This window comes from Sus scrofa, chromosome 13, assembly GCF_054392235.1.
Source record: "Sus scrofa isolate SSC_HxYL_T2T_F1_AM1 chromosome 13, Sscrofa_HxYL_maternal_Yorkshire_Landrace_v2.0, whole genome shotgun sequence".
In the NCBI taxonomy this organism is placed as follows: Eukaryota; Metazoa; Chordata; class Mammalia; order Artiodactyla; family Suidae; genus Sus; species Sus scrofa.
The window spans coordinates 159930929-159951278 of record NC_139395.1 but is presented as its reverse complement, the minus strand read 5'-3'; the positions used below and the strand labels follow the sequence as shown (position 1 = coordinate 159951278).

Below are 20350 nucleotides of genomic sequence, written 5' to 3'. Positions count from 1 at the left end.
CAGGAGCAGCCGAAGAAATAGCAACAACAACAACAACAAAAGACAAAAGACAAAAAGACAAAAAAAAAAAAAAAAAAGGAAAAATTGGTGTGATACCTAGTTGAAGATGTAAATAAGGAAATTGGAAATTTAGGACTGTAGTTTGAGACAAGATATAAATGTATGAGCTATCTACAGTGAAATAAAAGAAGTCACACAACCCTGCAAAACTGTCAAATCATGGGAGAAATATTCATGTGGAGTTTGATAGACATTCACATCCTATCTGAACCATTTACCTTTTGTATGACCTGGGACAAACTGCTTAAATAATCAACTTTCTCATATGTTAAAATAGGGAAAAATATATATCCCTTAGTCAGGATTATACAAGGTGAGTATTTAAAAGACCTATCATCTTTAGATATGCTTTCATATTTTGGTGGCAAAGTCCCAGTAAGAAATGCATTTTTCAATCCATATCCTAAAAATATGTAACACAATCTTTTTGTAATATTTCTTCTTTTGATTCTATTTCATTAAAAGCATCTTAACTATGACCCCCTAAACTGATTTCATGACCTATGAATGGGTTGCAACCTATACTTCGGAAAATGCTGGCTCCAACCAGCATTCTATACTCAAATCACACCATTAGCATTGTTACCTCACATTCCCTCTGCTTAGGCTGCTTGTTAATATCGTATTATTCCTTGATGGTCCAGAAGAAATGATAACCATTTATTTATTTTACCCATAAAATATTTTGTCTATAAGAAAGATAAATCAGTTGTCCAGTCAGTTTATGAACTCCTCGATGAAAGAAAATAGGTGTTATTTTATCTGCATATTCTGGTAGAATGATATGTTCAAAGAAGCATAAAATAAATTTTCATTCATGATTAGGAGAATCTTGTTAAGCACTTACATCCAGGGCCCTGCTCTGGCATCCTCGTGCTCCAATTATACTTTCTTCTCTATATGCCAGAGCTCCCATGAAATGTTTAAAGGTAGAATACTGCCTCCATCTCTGGGACACAAAGACATAGATAACTAATTTTTTATACACAGTGTCTTGAGTTTTTTCATGGTGGGATGTAGGAAGGTCTGGAGGGGATATACACATTTGGGAAAGAAACTAAGCTGTATCTAGGACTTAGCACTGGGTAAAATAATAAAAAAGTTTCTACACTGTTCTCTCTGTATTGCTAAATGACAGAATACAGTAAGGAATCCTGAAATAAATTACTAAGGCAAGTAATTCATTTCAAGTAATTAAAATTTATTTCAATTTTTTCAGACTTTGAAAAACTTTGCTCTGATGGAAATGACCCTTGGCAAAAATGACATTCTGACACCATGCATGATGCACCTTCTTGGGAAGGCTGAATTCCATGTCACAATTGCTCTGTTCAGATTACTGGTTTAATCTTGCCTGTAAGCCCAAATTAAACTACTGAAGTTTCTAATGGTCTTCTGTCCACTTTGTAAATCATCATAAAGGATATGAAATCAACCACATAAATTTGCCTTTACATGACTCAACACACAACCAGAAGCACGATATCAAAATGTATAAGAAAAAAATAACTTTTTTGATAATAATAGATATTTTTATAATATCTTTATATATGAATTTTGGACCAGTTGATAGAGGAGGCCACAGTTCAATGTCTTATAAAATGAGCCTCAGGCAATTTGTTCCTTGGGAAACACAGCTCAGACTCTGAGTGTAGAAGAAAGATCAAAGCCTCAGAGTCTAAAATTGGGTTTAGGAGCTCCCTTCGTGGCTCAGCAGAATGAACCCAACTACTGTCCTTGAGGACGCAGGTTCGATCAATCCCTGACCTCGCTCAGTGGGTTAAGGATCCTGGCGTTGATGTGAACTGTGGTGTAAGGTCACAAACACAGCTCAGATCCTGCATCACTGTTGCTGTGGTGGAGGCTAGCAACTGTAGCTCCGATTTGACCCCTAGCCTGGGAACTTCCATATGCTTCAGTTGCAGCCCTAAAATGACAAAAAATAAAATAAAATAAAATAAAATAAAATAAAATAAAATAAAATAAAATAAAACAAAACAAAACAAAAAACAAAACAAAACAGGGTTTACCCTCTGGCCTAGATGTCTGAGGATGATTTACGCTGGTGGTCAGTATGGTTTGGGTAATCTGCATGCCCTACCCTGGGCCTCAATTTACTTATTTCAAGATGTGATGATTGGACTTTTATTTCTTTCATCATTTCTAACTATAATGTTTGATGATGCTCTGCCCTTCAATCCCTCTCACCTCAATCTTTTAATCTTAAAAAATGTGAAATGTGTTTATAAAGTTCTTTGATATCCCTAAATGGTATTCAACATGATAACAGTACAAAATTTTATCATTTTAGCTTTGCCTCAGAGGCCAAGTTTTATGAGAGCCTTAATTTGCATCACCAGAAGCTAATTTAATAAAAATGAAGGGACCCCTTTTAGAAATAAATTAAAATTGGTGAGGGAGGACAGAGAACTTTATGCCAAAAAAAACAACCAACCAGGAAGCTAAACTTAGAAGTAGTCAAATGGTTCTGAGTTCTAAAGAATGCTATGGTCTTACTTGTGCTGAGAAACTGGTCCTGGCTTTTGATGAACTGAAAGTAGAAGTTTATAATGGCAACTTCCCAAAACTCTGGCCTCTTGACTCAATATCTTTGTACCTTGAAGCACAGTCCACTGCATATCAATTAAACAAATAGGTACAGGGCACCATCCATCCTGGAGTCACATACATTTATCTTTGGAGACAACTCCAGTGTATGGGAAGTAAGACACACAATTTAAACAGAAAACTACTAAAGACCTCCTCACAGACAAAAAGGATATGGTATGAATGGATACTTCTCATTCTGGTCAGGAGAAAGGAGTATAAAGTCAAAGAGGGAAAAGACTAGGAGATTGATATCTAATGTTATATGGGGAATAGTCGGTTTGTCTTTGACAAGTTCCTTTATAATTATCTTCCTGACTGTCAAAAACTTTATTCAACCCCTCTTCACAATAAATATTCTCTGAATGAATATTCCTAAAGTTCTAACTTAACAAATTTTCTGATTGTATTAATAACAACAGCTATTTCTTGATTACTATTATTATACCAAGCACTGAGGATTACAAAAATGAATAAGCAATAGACCCTGATTTTAGAGATCTTACTATCTATCATTTTGGACCATTGTAGTTATGACAAAAATAACAATAACCATCATTTATTCACTCATATCAGCCAGGCACTGTGCTCAGTGGGCAAAATACATAAGCTGCCAAAATTTCCTCCAGTTTACCAGATACCCTGATAGTGAGTTGATCTTGCTCTGTCCACATATCCTCTCTCAAAAAAAAAAAAAAAGGGACCTAGCAGGAATTCAGACAATAGGCAAAAATATTTAGGCAACATTAGAACTGTATACAGCAAACATACAGGAATTACAGGCAATAATGAAAGAGTGCAGTAAACTCAAGTGAAAATGGAGGAAATCATCTGAATCACCTTCCATGTACTCTGCCGATAGGCACTATGACACTGAAAACTACAATTCAGTATACCCCACATCCGGCATTCCAACAATGACACAAGGAGATGAATGTTATTTAAGTGTTTCAAGCAAAAGGCATCTCAACATATTAAATTGCACAACTTAGGAAGACATCATAATCTTCTGGATTTCATTACCAAAATGTACATTTTGATCTAAGATTAAAAAAAAATAAAAACAAAAACAAAAAAACATTGACTTTCCTTGCAGTATTTCACAACCTTTGAGTGCAGCATGGAAATGCTTTTCTTTTTTTCCCCCACCAACTATAAGCTTCTGTTTTCTTACCCTGGGCGTTTGAATCTTTTATATGCTTGGGCTCTATTCACTGCCTGTTATTCAGACATTGAAATCCCAAATGTTAATTGTTCTTCCAAGTACATTGACAAAACAGCAGCTAAATAAGGGTAGACCAGACTGTGGTAGACTCTGACATGCATTTATGGAACAATGGGGCTCTGAGAGACAGGCTTGTAGCTCACGGGAAGACATAAGATGTGCTATTTTGACTGCTTCATAGCAGAATGGGGAACACACGCACACAAGGGAATTATGCATTTTACTTAGTTTTGCCCAAAGTCCTCAAGGCAACAGAATCTTGTGATGTCATCATGAACTTTCTTTCTCTCCATTTACATTGACACAAAGGCTAAAAATTTCTAATGACATCACAAAGGAAAAAGGAATCTACTTTGGTTCCATAAGAAATCTGTAACCTTCAAAGAGACTTGTACCAAAATGTAAGATTCCTTCCTGACAGGGTGTATGTCACTGTGCTGATGTATGGTGGGTGACACCCTCCCTTAATGCAATTCAAACCAGCCAAAAGAAAGGATTCACAATTTAGGTTGGATAAAAAAGACATACAGAATATTGAGCCCAAAAAATTTTCTTTTTTAAAAAAGGGAAATCATTTAAACATGTATTTCTTCAGAGATATTCAAATTTTTACTCATGTCTGGTTACTATGTTACCAATATTTTTGTTCTTTTTTGAGTTGGTCACAAAAACACAGAGGAAGGTAGAGGAAGCTTTCACTTACAGGAATGCAGTGCAGCTCAATCTTTTGTTTTTAAGGTGCAGTGATTTCAGTCTCTAAATGTAACTTCAGGCAGTCTGAAAAGAAACAGGTTAAAATCTCTTTCAGTTATAATTGGTATTTCAGATTTAATTAAAAATTAAACTTTCATAATGTTTCACCATCCAAAGCAATGCATTATCAGTCAAGCGTAGCTTTTTTTTTTTTTTTTTTTCTGTTAAGGGGGAAAAAAAATCCTCTTCCCAGAGTAGTTTTTTAATGAAAAGGATCTAAAAAGGAAAAAAAGCAATTCTGAAAAACAAAATATGCCTCCGTGTTAAGGACTTTATAATGATATGACTAGAAGCTTCTGAATTTTAGTCATATTCTGATTTAAAAAGTAAAAAAAAAAACCTCCTAAACAATCTCAAAGCCTCACAATTATATAAAATGTTATTTCAGAGAATAAAGAAGAAAATCTATGATCTGAATACAAATGTTAAAAGGAAATTATAACTTCAAATAAAATTGGGAAAAAAATGTTAGATCTACTACTTTCAAATGACTGAATTGGTGGTAGGGCAAATGGCAAAATAGAGGTAAACAAACATATTTAGCAATACAAAATGCCCCTGCAAGGTATTCTGGGTTTAGTGTGCTCCATTCCACATCACATTGTATAGCTTGTCACATGCAGCCACTGCTGTTTGAAGTAGCACAGGAAAACCATCAGGGTTTGAACCAGCCCTCCTGGTTTAAATAACTGTAAAAACACTTTAATATGTATTTTTAATCTTTGAATTAAGAGTTCAGGCATTAAAATCTCCAAATATGTCATAAATATTTGGGATGAAAACATCATACTAATTTTATCAATCCTTTCTTACTTCATATAACACCATCTATAAATAAGACAATAGTTTAAAAAAAAAGCAGACTGGATTAAGTCATCCCTATTTTTGGCTTCAAACAACTGACACAATAGGATTTACAAAAATATATATCTTTTTACTGTAAAACAGATATAATACAATTATCTTTCTTCTTACAGCATGGCAATATTTGTAGCATTGAATGTGGTATGTTTATGTCCACCCTCATAGTAATGCAAGGTAGTAACTTAATATCTCCACATATGAGAGCATGATCATAAATCAGCCCTGAAATCACATATATTTTTAGAAAATACATCTAGGTCTTATTTGTGAATTCTATTTTCTTTTGCTCTTGAAGTATACAGAAGAATATTTTAGGTATTGTGTCTATTTGATGGATATAGATTTCAAGTTAAACTGGTTCAGATTCACTAGATCTATCCATGAATGGATCCCAAAAAAATCACTGACACTGACTAACTAAACTTTTCTCCTGCTTCTCACAGGCCTGAATTAGACTAAAAATGCACCAGTATAAAGACAGAAATTATGGAGGCGTCACCAGGGACAACTGAATGAGAGGAGGGGAGTGCACATATTTCCTTATAAGGCAACAAAACATTCATAAAAGAAACTGACAAAAATAACTCATGCTCAGAAATAATATGGAATTAACAATAATCCCCAATAAATGATTCAGAAATATAAAAACTGCCCACCTCTATCTAAATCTGAATCACCAATTAGTATTGTTCTACTCACCGATCACATATGGTTAGTGAAACTGATTCACTTCTACTTCAGACAAGAGAAGGTGATGGAAACTAGGCTGCATATTTATATATAAACTACTTAACTGACAACTAGCAGTTCAATTTAATCAGTCAGATTTCCTTTTCCTTAATTCACCAGATGTTGAGTGAATTGAATTCTTAGTTCAAAATAATAAAGCAGTTTCTATGAATAGAAAGTCTACTCAGTTACATTCTCCTCTTTTCATGTCACTCCTCTTTCTCTTCTTTGACCCTTCTCTTCACTTCTCTGTCTCTGCCTATTTCTTCCTTACTTTCACTTTCTTCCTTATTTATTTTTTCCCTCTCTCTCTCTTTTTTTTCCCTTTGGTGAGGGTAATGAAGCTCAAAAATAACATCTTGTATCCTGTTGAGGGAAACTTGGTCACAACTTTCCTTCCAGATGACAAACTCATTCTTAAATGTCTGTTTCCCAATCCAAAGAAAACAGAGCAATTGAGAAAATAGAGACGCAACATCACTTACCAGTACCAAAACCACCACTTTTAATTCCCGTGTCACATTCATCACAAGGAGGACTGAAGTTTATTTACGTTATCCCCTAACCTCAAATAGGACCACAACTAAGACTAATAACAGGACCATTTTGTGGCGCTCAGGCAAACGGCTGGGCAAAACAGATGGATCTTACTTTGCGCCAGGACTCAAAAAATACAGTAGCCAACTCACTGTTGGCGACTACATATTTTGGCCCAAAGATGGACCTGGAAGTGGGACCAGTTGTCTTTGATATGAATACTGTTCCTATTCATATCTGCCACATAAGAAAATCATTAACTCTGTTACTATGTTGTGGGGTTAAGTATTGGGTAGAAACTGGAAGATTGGTCATCGAAAAAGTGAAATATTCTGAAGGCATGTCAGATTAGATTAGGGAGCAGAGAAGTTAGAACTAGGACCTTACCTATGGCACTATTGTCTACTTTTCAACTTCCTGTTTTTTCCAAGTTCAGTACTGTACACTGAACCCACCTTTAAAATAGTGGGTTTCCAGAGTATGTGTCATCAATAAGAATAACTTGCGCCTGACATTTCAGGTTCCAAAATCTGTTAAAATTTCTTCAGGTTATCCAGATCATTATTCAGGTAATCTCAGTCATTATTAAAACTGACCACCAATGTCAGACTTCTTTAATCAAGACAAAACTCTGCAAGGCTTCACAGAATATAGTCAACACCCAGTGAGGCACTGGGAAACAGCTCAGTAATCAATGCAAATTACAAAGCCCGGAAGAATGCTTCTCTTGGCAGAGACCCTTTAGCAAAAGAGTTGTACATTCTGCATTAGTTAAAGATTCTGAATGGCTTTCCAGAGAAGTAGCAAATGCATTATATTACAGGAACCTATCCTGTAAGTCACAAGGCCAAAAAAACAAAGCCCCAGACAATAGAAAAATGAAGGGAGGTGAGGAACTACAGATCTTAACATTGACTATGAACGAAGGATGGCTTCTAACTACACTCTACTTTTTAAAATACTTGCATACATAGGAGTTTTAGATATCATCAGGTTACAGAACTTCAAGGAAAGAACAACAAATTATTCCAGTTAGGAAGTCTATGCTAATTCCGGCAGTCCTCTTAATGCTCTCCCAACTATTCAGCATCAACTGTATCTTGCTCAGATTGTTTGAGAAGTCACTCACCTTTCTATGACTTATTCATTCTGACATTGTTCAGATTTGATTTTTAAGAGACAAGCCCTATCTGTGGTCAGCTTAGAGAACAAATTATAGTATTTTAATTATTTCTTAGTCATTTTTTCCTTTTTACTTGAAAAATATCATGAAAAATTTCAAACATATATGCAATAGTAGAGAGCAGAAGTAAAATGACTCCCATGTAGTCAATGTTTTCTTCATTTATACTCTCACCTACTTTTTCTTCCACCAGATCATTTTAAAGACAATCCCAGATACTATATTATTCCATCCATGAAAACATTAGTATGTATTACTTAAAATAATGATTTTTTTAAAAAATCACAATAAATATCATTATCATTATCCAACATCAAAAATAAGAGGAGTTCCCATGATAGCTCAGTGGAAACGAATCTGACTAGTATCCATGAGAACACAGGTTCGATCCCTGGCCTTGCTCAGTGGGTTAAGGATCCAGCGTTGCCATGAGCTGTGGTGTAGTCCACAGACACAGCTCGGATCTGACGTTGCTGTTGCTGTGGTGTGGGCCAGCAGTTACAGCTCCAATTGGACCCCTAGCCTGGGAACTTCCATATGCCACGGGTGTGGCCCTAAAGACAAAAAAAATAAAATATTAGTATTTATTTAATGCTATGAAATATCCTGCTTCTGTCAAATAATTGACTTTAAAAATGTTTTTTTCTTTTTTAACAGCTGGTTAGTTTAAATTAGGATCTTAAATTAAGATCCATCCATTACATCTGAATCACATTCTTCTTTAATCTATACATCTCCCATTTCTTTTTTTAATTTTAACTTTTCATTCTGAAACAATTTCACAAACATGGAAAAGCTGTAAAACTAGTACAGAGAATTCCCATATTTCCTTCACTACTCTCTCCTAATGTTAACATATTACATAACTATGCTAAATTTATTAAACTAAGAAATTAACATTGATGCAATACTATTAACTAAACTATACACTTTATTCAGATGTCACCAGTTTTTCTACTAATACCTTGTTTCTGTTCCAAGGATCTAATCCAGGACACCACATTACATTTAGTTGCCATTTCTCTTAAATCTCCTCTGATTCATGACAATTTCTCAGTTTTTTCTTATTCTTCAGGACCTGGATAGTTTTGTAGAGTAGTGGTCAGATATTTTTGTGAAATAACTCTCAGTTTGGATTTGCTTGATGTTTCCTTGCAATTAGATTGGGATTATAGTTTTAGAGAAGAATACAAAAGAATGAAGTGCTCTTCTTATAACATTATGTCAGAGGTTCTATGATATCAAAATGACTTATCACTAGGGAAGTTAATCTTGGTCATTTGGTTAGGAATTATCTGCCAAGTATCTCTTTTCTTAGTTTTAATAAACATGATTTCATTTGTAACAATTTACTGAGGTAAAATTATGTAACATAAAATTCACCCTAGTAAGTGTACAATTTAATGATTAAGCAAGCTTAGAGTAGAGTGATCATTTCCACAACCCAGTTTTAGAACATTTTTGTCACCCCAAAAAGATCCTTTCTATCCTTAGGCAGTCAATCCCCACTCATATCCCCAGCCCCAGACAACAACTAATCTGCTTTCTGTCTCTATTTACCTTTTCTGAACATTTCTTATAAGTGCAATCATACAATTATGTGGGTTTTAGCATGTGACTTTTTTCACTTATAATATTTTCCAGATTGCTCTGTGTATGTTGTGCTATGTAGAAATAGTCTATTCCCTTTTATTGATGAATAGTATTCCATTGTATGAATATACATTTTGTTTATCTGTTCATCAGTTGACAGACATGTGAATTGTTTCCAGTTTTTGACTATTACGAATAATGCCGCTATAAGCATTCACATATATACAAAATCCCTCTGTGGACATATGTTTTCATTTCTCTTAGGTAGATATTGAGAAGTAAAATTGCTGGGTCATGAAGATAAATTTATTTTAACATTTAAGAATTGTCAAGCTATTTTCTAAAGAGGCTGTACCATTTTAAATTTTGACTAGCTACGTATGAGGGGTCCAGTTCCTCTCCATCTTCACCAACATTTGCTCTGGTTACTCTGTCTTTTTATAATAGCCACAATGGTTGATGTAAAGGAGTATCTCTCTAAGGTTTTAAATTACTTTTCCCTAGAGAGTAATGATGTTGAGTATGTTTTCATGTGTTTATTAGCTATTTTCGTATCTTCTTTGGTGAAATATCTATTCAAAATTTGGCCCAAATTTTCACTGGGTTATTTGTCTTTTTACAATTGAAGAATTCTTTATGTACTATAAAGATAAAATCTTATCATATACATATTTGCAAAATCATAAATCTTATAAGTATTTTCTCCCAATGTTTTAATTTCTTTAGTGGAAATTTTGGAGTACAAAATTTTAAAATTTTGATGAAATCCAAATTATCCAGTTTTTTTCTTTTTTTGTATCATGCTTTTAGTGTCATATCTAAGAACCCTGTCTAACCCAACATCGTTTTCTTACAGAAATCTTATAGTTCTAGCTCTTCTGCTTAGTTACATGATACATTTTGAGCCAATCTTTGTGTATGGTGTGAGGTAAAGGTAAAGATCTAAAATCTTTTTTTTTTTTTTTTTTTTTTTGTATAGTCCTAGCCCTGAGACAAGACAGAAAGGGGCAGGATACAAACACTGGATAATGAAGAATGGGTGCAGCTATAGGGACATTATAAAGACTTGCTGGTATCTGCTGGAACCAAGGTGGCTTTGAGAACAGTCAAGTCATCAACTTTAGTTTTTTTCAAATTCATTGTAATACTAAAAAATTACTCCCCTTTATGCCATGACAGTTCTGAGGAGGACCATGAAAGGCCAAAAAGTGGGAAGTGGCCCAATTCCTGGGAAATTCCCACTGTACCCCAAAACAGCAAGAATATTCTTCGCACTGGCTAGCCTATGAAATTACTTAATCCATAAAACCCTACAACTCCAGGTCCTGGGGTGCTCTCATTTTCTGGAAAGGTGTGTGCTTTGCCTATGGAAATAAACTTGCTTTACCTTTACTCTGGCTCACTCTTGAATTCTTTCCTATGCAAAGCCAAGAATCCTCACACGGCCATGAGTCCTAAGGACTCCTGCAGGTCCCAGGACATGACATTTCCCTCTCCTGCAACAATACCATGGATATTCATCTATATTTCATATAATAAAATTACTTACAGCCCATTGATCGTAATACCAGTACTATACTCTCTTCCTTACTATAATTTTTATAGTAAGTTTTTAAAACCATGAAAGGTAAGTCATCTATCTTTTTTCTTCTTTTCAAAATTATATTTATGGTTTTGGGTCACATAAATTTTAGGATCAGCCCATCAATTTTTACAAAAATGCCTTTATTCTTTTTGATGCCATTGTAAATAGAATTATTTTCTTAATTTCATTGTTGCTAGCACAGGCACACCTCATTTTATTGCACTCTGCTTTACTTACACTTCATAAATATTGCATTTTTTACAAATTGAAGGTGTGTGGCAACCCCGCATCAAGTAAATCTATCAGTACCATTTTTTACTGCATTTGCTCACTTCATGCCTCTGTGTCACAATTTGGATATTCTTGAAATATTTCAAATTTTAATTATTATTTTGTTATGGTGATCTGTGATCAGTGACCTCTGATATTACTATTTCAAAAAGACTACAATTTGCAAATTTTAAAGTCTGAGATTTTAAAGGTTCAGATGGTTGTTAACATTTTTTAGCAATAAAGCATTTTTGAAATTAAGGTATGTACCTACATAATGCTACTGCACACTTAATAGACTACAGTATAGTATGAAAATAATTTTTTTTCTTTTCTCTTTATGGCTACACCCATGGCATATGGGAGTTCTCAGGCCAGGGATTGAATCAGAACTACAGCTGTGACTTAAGCCACAGCTGTGGCAATACCAGATCCTTTAATTCACTGTGCCAGGTCTGGGATTGAACCTATTCCTCTGTAGCAACCCAAACTGCTAGTTGGATTCTTAACCCACTGGGCCACAATAGAAACTTCAAACATAAATTTTATATGAACTGTTGAAACCAAAAACTTTGTGTGAATTGCTTTATTGCAGTGGTATGCAACTAAACCCTTAATATCTCTGAAATATGCCTGTATATAGAAATACAATTGATTTGTGTATAATGCTCTTATACCCAGTGAACTTGCTGAACTCATTTATTAGTATGTGTACGTATATGCATCTCTCTCTCTCTCTCTCTTTTTTTTTTTTTTTTGTCTTTTTGCTATTTCTAGGGCCGATCCCACGGCATATGGAGGTTCCCAGGCTAGGGGTCTAATTGGAGCTGTAGCTGCTGGCCTACACCACAGCTCACGGCAATGCCGGATCCTTAACCCACTGAACAAGGCCAGGGATCGAACCCTCAGCCTCATGGTTCCTAGTCGGATTTGCTAACCACTGAGCCATGACAGGAACTCCTGCATCTCTTAATAGTCTCTAGATATTATATTTTCTGCAATAAAGTTATACTTTTTACTTTCCTGTTTGGATGCCTTGATTTCTTTCTTTTATATTCTGTTTATTTCCTTTTTTAAAAATTTATTTTTCTTATCTTTCTGGAAACTCCAGTACAATTTTGAATAGAAGAGCTGAGACTTGACAGTCTTGCCTTGCTTCCAGTCTTAGAGTTAAACCAGTTTTTCATCATTAAGTATGATATTAGCTGTAGGTTTTTTCCATAGATGCCCTTTATTTGGGTACAGAAGTGCTCTTCTATTCCTAGTTTGTTAAGAGTTTCGGTCACAAATGGATATTAGATTTCCTCAAATGTTTTTTGTGCATCTACTGAAAAAGTTATATGGTTCTCTCCTTTATTCCACTGGTATAGTATGTTACATTAATTGATTACTGGATATCAAACCAAGCTTGTACTCTTAGGATAAATCTTACTTGGTCAGGGTGTATAATAATATGACAGATTTTTGCATTTGGTTTGTGAATATTTTGTAGAGAATTTTGGTTTCTATATTTACAAGGAATACTGGTTTATTATCTTAAGATGTCTTTATCTGGATTTGGCCTCAGGTTAATACTATTCTAATAGAACAACTGAAAAGTGTTCCTTCTTCTTCTATTTTTTTTTTTTTTTGGAAAAGTTTGTGAAAGATTGTTATTATTTTTCCTCTAAGTACTGGATAGGATGCAGTGAATTCATCTGCATCCAGTTTTTTCTTTGTCAGATGACTTCATTAATAATTCCATCTTTTTACTGTCATAGGTCTATTCAGATTGTTGATTTCTTCTTGTGTCAGTTTTGGTAATTTGTGCATTTCTAGAAGTGATAACATTTTATCTAAGTTGTCTAATTTCTTGGAATATATTTGCTTATAGTTCCCTTTTAATCTTTTAAATGTCTGTAGGGTTGGTGGTTATGTCACCTTTTTCATTTTGATTTTGGTAATTTATTATGTTCTTTCCTTTTCCTTTGGTTAGTCTAGCTAAAGATCTGTCAATTTTGTTGATTTTTTTCAAAGAATCAACATGTGGTTTTATTGATTTTCTCTATTATTTTATTCCTATATATTTCATTGATTTCTGCTTTAATATTTTTTTTCCTGCACCCATGGCATGTGGAAATTCTCAGACTAGGGATCAAACCTGTGCCACAGCAGTGACTCAGTCCACTGCAGCAATAACACCAGATCTTTAACCCACCTAGAACAAGAGTTCCTCTAATCTTTATTCTTTCTTTCTCTCTCCTTTTCTTTCTTTCTTTCCTTCCTTTTCTTTCTTCTTAATTGAGTTTTGTTGTATTCTTTAACCATATCTATGTTTATCTACATAATTATATTATCAGTGCTATTTAATTCTTTGAGTGGAATTTAGTTACTATTTGCTGTCATTTCTTTTCAGCCTAAAGGATTTCCTTAAGTATTTCTTGTAAGGCAGGTCCAGTAGCAATGAATTGTGTCAGTCATTATCTTGAAATATCTTTATTTTACCTTCATTTTTTGAAGGACAGTTTTGCTGGATATAAAATTCTTGACTGTCATTTTAAAAGTCTTTTTTCCTTCAGCACTTTGAATATATCCTCTGCTTTATGACTTTATTTATTTTTTGTCTTTTTGCTATTTCTAGGGCCACCCTCACAGCATATGGAGGCTGCACCCCAGGCTAGGGGTCTAATTGGAGCTTTAGCTGCCGGCCTACACCAGAGCCACAGCAATGTGGGATCTGAGCCGCATCTGCAACCTACATCACAGCTCATGGCAATGCTGGATCCTTAACCCACTGAGCAATGGCAGGGATTGAACCCACAAACTCATGGTTCCTAGTCAGATTCGTTAAGCACTGAGCCATGATGGGAACTCCCCTGCTTTCTGACTTTAAATGTTTCTGATGAGAAGTCAATTGTTAATCATAGTGATTTCCCCTATATTGATTAATCTTTTTTTCTCTTGCTGCTTTCAAGAATTTCTCTTTCTCTTTGGCTTTCTAAGTTTGACTATAATATGACTATGTATGGATAATTTGTGTTTATCATAACTTGGAATTTTTACATCTTCTCAAATGTGTAGATCAAAGTTATTCATAATATTTAGCAACTTTTGGGGGCATTGTTACTTCATGTATCTTTTTTTCTTCTCTTTCTTATCTTGACATTACACATATGTTAATATGCTTGATGGTTTCTCACAGATCTCTGATGCTCTATTCATTTTCTTCATTTTTTTTCTGTTCTTAAAATTTGATAATATCTATTGCCTAATTTCAAGTTCACTGATTTTTTCTTCTGCCATCTCAAATCTGCTGTTGAGTTCCTATAGAAGATTTTTCAATTTAATTATATATTTCAAGTCCAGAATTTTTATTTCTTTTAAAAATAATTTATATCTTTATATTAGCACTATTTATTTGAAGAGTATTTATAGTAATATTTAATTATTTAACAAGGTTCCCTTCATTTAAACATATTTATAAGAGCTGCTTTCAAGTCTTTATGTACTAAAATTCAACTTCTATTCTTCCCCCAAACCTAGAAATAGTCTCTATTGACTGCTTTTTTTTTAACTGAGTGTGGGTTAAACTCCTGTTTCTTTACATGCCTCAATTTTTTTTCTTGAAAACTGACATTTTATGTAACATATTATAGTAACCTTTACTTCTGATTTTTCCCTACAGGGGATTGTTGCTCTAACTGATATTTGTTTGTTTTGAAAGCAACTCTTTTGCCCCTTTCCTGTTGCCCCACTTATGTTCCCCTCTAATGTAAAGAGAACCTAATTATAGAAATGAGATCCCTAGTAATTTAATCTAACTTATGCTCTTCTGAATGCATGTCACACCTTGCCTAGCCTGTTGATTCTTTTCCTAGATAGAGAGGAGTGAAGAATTAAGGAATTCAAAAATGACTATTTCTCTACCCCTAACAGCCCCCTTACCATTCCTGAAGACAGATCTCACAGACAAGATAACATCTCAAGAGTCAGCCAGTCTGCACACAATGGAGAATGATGCTGAATCCAACCTCTTACCTCAGTGATTCATTGAGATTCTTTCCCCCTTTTCCCCTCTATAAATTGTCATAGCTGAGCAGAATCTTCAGAGTTGGTCTCAGGATAAAAGTCCACCTTCTCCCTAGATTGTTGGTTTTTCCAATTAAAGTACCTTTCCTTTCTAATGACACTTGCCTCTTGAATTATTGGTTTTTGAGTGGCAAACAGCTGAACCTGAATTCGGTAACAATTTCTTTAGTGACTTACCAGTCTAATTCTGTGTATTTTTTGTCTTCCTCATATTGTAGAGCTGATGAGTTGATGATCTCTCTGCTCAGTTTCTATAATTACTATTTCATTTTTTATTTAAGACTTGCCCCTGTGTTAGCACAATTTATATCCAATGAGTGCTCAGAAGTTGTACTCAAACAACCTAGGCCAATAAGTTAATGCCCTTTACTGACAAATATGTCCATGGGTTAGTGAATGCTTCCAAAGTTCAATCAGTTTATAAGTTTTCCTTGGCTCATATTCCACAGGGCCTTTACACAAAGACTTAGGGTCAGTCTTGAAAATATGGATGTCTTAGACATTCTCTGATCTTTCTTGAAATATGAGTTCAGACTTCCAGGCCCAATGTGGCAGTCTCCTTATCCAATTCTTGTTAAATTTCTGGCGAATATGGCTGACTGTTGTCCCAACCTGAACTGCAACCTCAGGCTAGCAGTTTATACTTCCTTTTTAATTACCACTGAGATTGCTACTTTTTTTTGACAATACCCAATGATATATGGTTTTCCATGTTCTACACCATCAGGTCAGCCCCTTACAGCAATGGAGTTGTGGATTTTCATGGCTTGCCCTACCCTAGCAGAACTATTGTGCCAGTGGAGTTTGGGGAGGGTTAATGATTGGAGGTAGTCCCAGCTAATAAAATACCAGATCCTACTTATACTTCTTGTCTCATGATAATCTTTAATGTGGCTCCTTCCACTTTCAAAAATATCCAATTTAAGTAATAAAACGTATAATCTCCTTCCACATAGTGATCATCAACAACTTATGTATAGTATTCCTTCAACAAATGCCCATTGTCTAACTCTTTGCCTTGTAATGCAAGAATCAGAGGCCCAGCTGCAGAGGTGTGTGTGTGGGTGGGTGAGGGGGTCCAACTGCTATTGAATGAAAGTTTCAATAATGGTTACATGTGCATAGAAAATCTTCAACTGCCTGTCCCTCTACAGCTTTTTAAAGTACATAAGTGTTGGGGGATTAAGAATGTCTGTCAATTCTGAAAATCCTTAGTTGGGCTAGGACTTGAGAACTGAGAGGCAGATGGAGGATGAGGATGCCAAACTTCTCCCATCAAAGATAAATAATTTTTCCTTACACTATAAAACTGACGGAAATTACTCAATGAGAAGAGGTAGAATTTACATGGTTTATAAAGGATTGGTAGGAAATTTAGAGCTTGACTGAGCTGAAATAAACCCATTCTACCCAATTGTGGAGAATATGTTATCTAGACTTAATCTTATATAAATAGTAACTCAGAGACCTCACTACAGAGGTCTAAATACTTATTTACCAAATTATTCCCTCACAGTTTCTTGCCCACTCAGTCTGTATCTCCTTAGGAACATACTAAGGGGGTGCACTCCTCCTCTGGGAGCTTAAATAACTCTTAAAAATCATAAAGTTCCCATATAGATATAGAGAGTAATGTGCACTTTAAAAGTGATTTTTGCTTTACATAATGATCCACAATAAAATTCCCTTGAGAATAGATTCTCCTAGAGCATTTAAATTATGAGTAGATGTACAAAATCACTCCTATCACATAAAGTGAGATAAACGTGTAGTATCTGCTTATAGGAATTTTTAAAACTTTTTTTTCAAAGAGACTGAAATTGGAAAATTAGTAAACTCTGTGCCGTACAAATTCAGGGTGTATGATGTATTAACTTCAAGTATCTAATTGATATTTTTGGATCAACATTAATGCTTCATAAAGTGCTAAAGAAATTAAAATATTCACCAAACTTCATCTAATTACAATGTCATAATAATTCACTTTTGACCCAAGAATGTGTAACAGTAAATATTACTATTTCTATTTGGAAAAAAAGAAATTTAATCTATAAGACAATACATGTAAACATCACATAAATTGCTTAAGGACACGGATAAGTCTGATGATGGAGTATGTGATGAAATTCCATCACCTTGTAGTGAGATTATCAATTAGGCAATATCTAGGCTATGAGAAAGAAGAAACTTGGAACCTCCATCTCCATTTTCTGTGTATTAGAGTAGAATAAAAATAAATCTTTAAAGAGATTTTTTTCTTTTGGTCCTATAAAATGATACTTTTCCAGGTAATCTCTCAGGTAAAGTGGGTAGACATTTTTTAGTTGCATGTTTTTGTTAGGCCTTGCAATCTCTATAAAAGAATTTCAGCCTAACGCTAACTTGATTACTATTTCTGCCTTTAATTAACAAGGAATAACTGTATCCCTAGTGTTTTCCAGTAATATACAGAATTCACAATCATCCAATAGTCCTTAAAGTCCTAACTTAGAGAAATAGTATATATAGGAAACTGTCTGAAGGATGTGTGGTCCTTTCATTAGAGTTCAGAATCTAGATATATTCTAAAAATCTTCCTTTGAAGTATGCCAGAATGGAATGTCATCTACCTGGTCTGTATTTTATGAGACTGAGAATACAAAACTGCACATTACTTAAATGGTATCAATCTATATTTAAGGCCACAATAGAAGTGTACCCATCAAATATTCTTTTTTTCCCATGAAAATGAATGGTGATCATGATATACATGATAAAATACAGTGATCCCTTCATATACTGAAGGGTATCATAGGAAGATATTTCCTTTTAGTTTAACATCAGCAATGTATTTCTTTAAGACATATAGTGGGAATCAAATTTGTAAATGCATATAAGATACTATATAGGATGCTTTTTAATATGTAAGTCTAATTCTTGCCCCTTTTCATATTTTTCCCTTATTTACCCATTTAGTTTTCATTTACTTCATTTATATTTTTCACTTAAATTTTATTTATTTTAATTTATATTAAATGCAACACATACATATTTATATCATATATCTATGCATCCCTTTAAACTATATTTCTTTTTGGAACAAAGAAGTGTCCATCTGTCTCTCTGTCTTTTTAACTACTCTATTATATATCAAGTCATCTAAGTTACTATATGATACACCCAAATTTAGATGCAATTTCAAAATGTCAACCTAGATTTTCTAGGAACTGGATTTGATAAACTCATTTAAAATTCGGTGGCAACACTATTTCATTTTCTTCTATCCTCAATGCTATCAGATCTGATGTCTGAAGCAAAGTAACAGATTAGTATTATTAGAGTCCAAGACTTAAAGCTCAGATAAGCATCTTTTTTGCTCAATCACCTAAAGGTCATTCTTGGTTTTCTGTGCAAGAAGAGAACTATATGGAATCTATGGAGCAACAGTAGCTATTTTCAAATCATTAATAAGGCATATAACACAGGGCAGCCAAGATTGATTGTGTAGGTTGTGCCCTGTACAAGGGCACCCAGTCCAGTGGTGTGTTTCACTGCAGAAGTCATACTCTCTGGTCTAAGCCACATCAGGTGGAACAAAGAGTTTCCTTTAATAATTTGTGCAAAGGTGCATTCCTAAACTATTCTAAATCTCTGTATAAGTAATAGAATCCCTCCATAATATATTTCTAGGGTATTTCTAACAAAACATAATTAACTGCATTGATATTTAGTCAGCTCTCTAGCTGTTACACGCTACATAAATAGTTGGGTAAGCCTCCTAGTAATGACTTCATTTGAGTTTGAGTCTCCATGACTTGGACTAAACAATGTTTTAAAAACTGAATGCTAGTTAAAAGTACAAGCTCTCCTCAGGGAAGCTGACTTTGAAACAGAGTATGAGGAAAAGAATGCTCCTAATACTGTCTTTCTTTGTAGATGACAACAATATATCTTATATCAGATCATACTGTAAACACACTAAGGGCTTTTCTTCCAAAGTAGGGTTGAGAAGTAGAGCCTAATGCTATTCGTATTATTATTCATAATATTCATATTATTATTACCTCACTGATTAAATTGTCTCCAGTTTTTTCAAGCAATGTTACAAGAGATTTAAAAAATCTTAAGTAAGTTTTGAGATCATTAATTATCTGTATAATAGAATACTTTGCCTTTAAATTTAGCTTGTGGCTCCCACTCTCCCTGGGAGATCTCATACAGTTAACTCTCAATGAATTATTTGCAAGTGGGCTATGTACAACACATTTTACATAAACCTTTTTTCTATTTACTAAATTAACAACACCCATTGCAAAAAAAATTAGAAAATGCAGAAAAGTATAAGAAAAAATTATAAACACAAAAAGTCTGATCATACAGAGTCAATAAAACCACTACTGGCACTTCAGCATTTCATTCAAACATGATAAACTTTAATCCTAGTTTGGCTTTCTTTTTTCTGCCTGCACATCAATAAGCTGCGTCCTGTTTTAACCATTTGGTATTTACTAAAGCAATAGTAATTATTTTCTACAAAATAATTTATTAATTAACTAAGGATGATTGTATTTGATAGGTCTGATATAGATTATTATTCATTCTTACTGTTTATTATAACAAGTCAGGTTTTATATGATCATCTATTATATATACAAAACACAGTACAACATTACATACTTTGTGTTTGGATTTTTAACTATCTTTACCTCAAACTACAGTATTAGTATGGAAAACTGAGAGTTAGCTATATCTATAAAGGTAAAGCGCCATAAAAGCCCCAATGCATCTCTCTCAAGAATCTGATCTAATTCTATCTGAGGAGCTATCCTCTTTCTCTGAACTCTGTCGTATAGAATTACATCATCTCCCATGGCTCAGATTATCTTGAATTCATAAA

General features: G+C 34.1%; 1 protein-coding gene across 37 annotated transcripts in view; it reads right to left on the bottom strand.

The window, feature by feature from the left end:
• The window catches only part of ZBTB20 (zinc finger and BTB domain containing 20), a 792790-nt gene that overhangs the window by 448290 nt on the left and 324150 nt on the right, over positions 1–20350 (bottom strand). For all 37 annotated transcript variants that reach the window (XR_014824816.1, XR_014824817.1, XR_014824818.1 and 34 more), the window contains one exon: positions 4596–4669. The gene's annotated coding sequence lies outside the window, so the exon portion shown is untranslated. The remainder of the gene's footprint in view (positions 1–4595; positions 4670–20350) is intronic.